This window comes from Fragaria vesca, linkage group LG1, assembly GCF_000184155.1.
Source record: "Fragaria vesca subsp. vesca linkage group LG1, FraVesHawaii_1.0, whole genome shotgun sequence".
Classification (NCBI taxonomy): Eukaryota; Viridiplantae; Streptophyta; class Magnoliopsida; order Rosales; family Rosaceae; genus Fragaria; species Fragaria vesca.
Genome location: NC_020491.1, coordinates 9,762,689 through 9,767,161, shown reverse-complemented (window position 1 = coordinate 9,767,161; position 4,473 = coordinate 9,762,689).

Here is a 4,473-nt window from a genome sequence, read left to right as displayed (position 1 = left end):
GTACGGTACGTACGTACGTACTACTCTCTCTCTCTCTCTCTCTCTCTCTCTCTCTCTCTCTCTCTCTCTCTCTCTCTCTCTCTCTGCTGCAATATATCTTCTCCGTCTGAAATAAATGAAACTGAGCCACACGCAGGCAGGCGCTGCAAGGGCAAGAACCATTTACTGCATTCATGCCTACCTCGCATACCCCCATGAATCTCACATTATATACCAAGCATGCATCGATCTCCCATACATATCCATCATGATCGACCATACATATATGATCTGTCTGTTCTAGCCATCTATATAGCTCGATCCTGCTTCAATATTGTCCAGTCCTGGTAATTTCTTCTTTGTTTTCTTACCTGGTATAAGCAAGGGCTTTGAAGTTTGCACCCAGCAAAGTCAATCGCTGCGTTCCATTCGAAACAAAATTAGAAACCCTCTGCTTGCGTAGAAGCCAGTCGCACCGGGGACTGGGGGAAGGTTAGGCGGGCCCCGATGTCGATGAGTGTTCCTACTTCATACTTGACACAATTGCAAGTCAAAACCCTTAATTTGTACAGAGGAAATTAACCATTGGAATTTGAAGAACACCGACCCCTCTCTCACATTTACAGAACCATTGGTATATTTGCATATACACTTGTTTTTCTTTTTGGTAAATTAAGCTGTACGACGAATTAGGTTTTTTTCATATCAAATAATTAAGTATTTTCGTACGAGAAATATTTGTTATAAGCCATATGATGATATATATGAATGGTTTTAGGTTCGAATAAGAAAAGCTTTTGAATTGTAACACTCAACTGTTTTACTTGATATATATACACACTTTTGTGACAAATTAACTTTATGTAGCAAAATATATAATTTAATTACTTTGAAGTGATAATTTTGTACTTTGGTTAGTTATCTCGAAAGATCGTAATTTGATAATTTATCTCAAAAGAGTCTAATACGAGTACAACTGATTACAAAATCATAAGTAATTAATTAATGAGCATTGTGATAACCTCTTTTTAAAAATAAATTCTCTTTATTTTTAAAAATAAATTCTCTTTATCGACCACATTTTTATATACGTCGAGATTTGAAGTGATGACATGATTGACCTCTACAATATCAACGACATACATTGCAACAACCCGAAAATATGTGGACAAAACAAAATGCAAGCTTCAATGAGTTCCATCCTGAACATATCCCATTGCTTGCTAGCTGTTTCTTCTATGACTCGTTATATCCGGCACTAGCTGTAATATTAAACACAGGTTGAGGGCGAAGTCGATTTAGGGTTGTTGACCAGTTGAGCCAGTCAACGTCATGTTTCCATCGCATCTTATCATGGGACAGTGACATCTTTTAACTCAGTACTCCTAAAGTTCTAATCTTATGGTTCCCGTTAATATTGTTGTTTCATTCCATTGTCGAATTAGGAATTTGATTATAAGGTCTGCTATTGAATCTGTCCCCTTCAGATTAATCAATTTTTTCGTTAGCCTTTTTTCTTTTCTTTTTCATAATTAGTTATTATTCCTATCTGTCCCATTCTAAAATTTTGAGGTGCATATGTGGTGGGTTAGTGGAAACGTAGCCATAATAGCTCAAACATCTCTTTCAATATTCCATTTTCACTTTTTAGGGATTAATTAAACAACATAAACTCGAGGTATGTAATTAATTGATATAGATAAAGGGAATGTGGCATGCATGATAACGAAGGTTAATCTTGTTTTATTGCTAAAACAACTTCCTTTTTTTTTTTTTAATAAAAGACTGATGCGGTTGTCCTTAATCTTTCATTAATAAAACTGTCGAATACAACCACTACCATAATATGGAGTAAAGGCCACACATCTTATGTGGGCAATAGAGGTGTTGCAATCCCATAAAATCTCATATATGTGGCAATTTTCACTCATTCTTTACTAATACCCTTATTTACCACACTTACAAGAAATTGCAACACCTCTATTGCCCACACAAAATATGTGGCCTTTGCTTCATATTGTGGTAGTGAACTCTTTAAACCGCTAGTTATATCCGAACTTTGTTTGTGTCCATAACCATCGAAACTATATATTCACGTATTGCTAGATCTAAAATAGGTGCCTAGGCTTTGTCAAATGCTCCAAAGAGTGAAAGAGGTCATTGTAAAAGTAATTAAGAAAGCAGTAAAGGTCAACTATGAATTGCATATCTCAGCCTCGAAGAAAACTTTTGAATCCATAGATCGAATTCCCCGTATTTGTGAATATATATATATATAAGATTTTCAAGTAGTAGTATTAGTTATCTTTAATTTCCGGAAGTAACTCGAGAATATTAATATTGAATGAATTAAATTTTTTTTTATTTTTTAGAGGAAGGACGTATGACCTTGTATTTAGTAAAGAAGAAGATTACACATACACGATTTATCCCGGATGGGCCACGCAAGAATCAAGCCATGTCGACTACCCTAAAGTAATATAATGCAATCACCAATTGATGAAGCTAGCACACTACAACGTACAAAGAACAACATGAATCCAAAACTTGCTAGCAAACTAACTTATTGGCTTTCATCCACAATGACAAATTAAGAACCTAAAAAAACTAGATTAAAAACCCTAAATAGACTAGACCCAACTTAAGTTAGGCACAATCCCATAGCCAACACCATATATGGAAGTAAAAGAGAACCAACATCACCATCGACAACCACCATGCCGGGTCAACCTCGCCGCCACCGACATCACTGCCCTGCACCAGAGGAAAGAAAGAAGGGAGGAACCCTTCCGCCATCAAATGGAACGAATCCAGTGCTCCCAGACTACTGCCGCCGATCGACTTCCTCTTCTTCTTCTTCTTCTCTCCAATCCTGACATGTCCGACCTCAATCACCATCGCACATGCAAGCCGAAGAGAAAACTAAAACATCGGTCGCATGCCTAACCCACAAGGGATGGCGAGACCCCGTCCAATGATGGTGTAGAAGCAAGCCGCCGGACAGGGAGAAGATCTCTTTGTTGGTGCTCTCTCTCACTAGGGTTAGAGAGGAGGCGGCTATAGATAGATTGATTGTGTAGGTAAAATGAAAGAAAAATGCAAAAAATTGAATGAATAAAGTTGATGTCATTCATAAACAATAATATCCACATGTCTTTAATTCAATTATTGATCATGTCTTCGTCATGAATTTCAAACAAGTGAGCAATGTTGATCTGATTGAGAATATAAAGGGCCAAAATATATCCATCATTCCATTTCACGTATATATACATTTATCATCAAAAATGTCACTTTTATAATTTAATGAGGATGTAGCCGGCCAAATCACAATTATTTTATGGCTACAATAAACTTTACTAGATCAGTCTCCATAACGACTCGTACGTACAATTATGCTGAATCTATTAACCTATTTTTCTTAGAAACAATTTTTAAGTCTAATTTTGAATTCTTCTTGCTACTAACTTTAGACTTTGAAGGAGTAATTTTTTCCTTAAAACCCTAAGTGGCGCATATGGTCGTCAAGCAGAAGAGGCTGATAGGTTCGACTGCACACCCTCACTGTGTCGTCGTTGGATGAGCTATAAATGACCTTGTGTCCGGACGTCCGGTGATGACTAGTTCAGTTTAAGGTGCGAGACGAAGATGTACTCTTCAACGCATTGAGGGGAGTCACTGGAAGCCAAGGGCGCCGACAACACCTTACCTTGATGAGTATGAACGGAAATGATCGTTACCCTCTAGTGACAGTATGAAACTAAGTATCGTGGACGTAAATTTGGAAATTACCAAGGGAATCAAATGCATCTGCCTTGGCTGCTTGCCATGGATTTAAATGGTTGATGCAATTATACCAAATTACCAACTACCAGTACAAAACCGTACGTGGTGTCATTTACACCACAGTCCTTATCTGCATATGTACAATGCAATTATATACACCTTTGCCAAATCTGAACTTCTTTTAATCGTCCTCTTTAGTAGCATATCTTGCGATCAATTCGTTGTGGGTCTTAGATGGTCTTCTCTAATCCATAATAATATTCATGTATCATCTAGCCACATCATCAAACCAATTAATTTATTATTCTCGTGCTGCCTTGGTAACCAACATATAGAATTTTGATTATCTATTTTCCCCAGGTTAACAACGAATTCCAATCCCCGCAATAATCTGAAGACAAAAAAGAAAATCTGCGCATGAATCCCAAGCAAAAAGACATTCCATTGCATAAATATAAGTTGATCTCACTACCTAGGACAAAGCACTTTAGTCGACGAAAAAATTTCGTCGGCCTGTTAACTTAATTCGTCGGCTAAGATCTTAGCCGACCAGCCATCGTCGGCTAAGATTTCGTCGGGAAAAGGTCGTCGGCGATAACTTTAGCTGACGAAATTTTTTTTTCGTCGGCTATAGTCCCACAGTTAGCCGACGAAAAACATGTCGTCGGTTTTTTCCCAGACTTTAACCGACGAAACAATTAAGATATT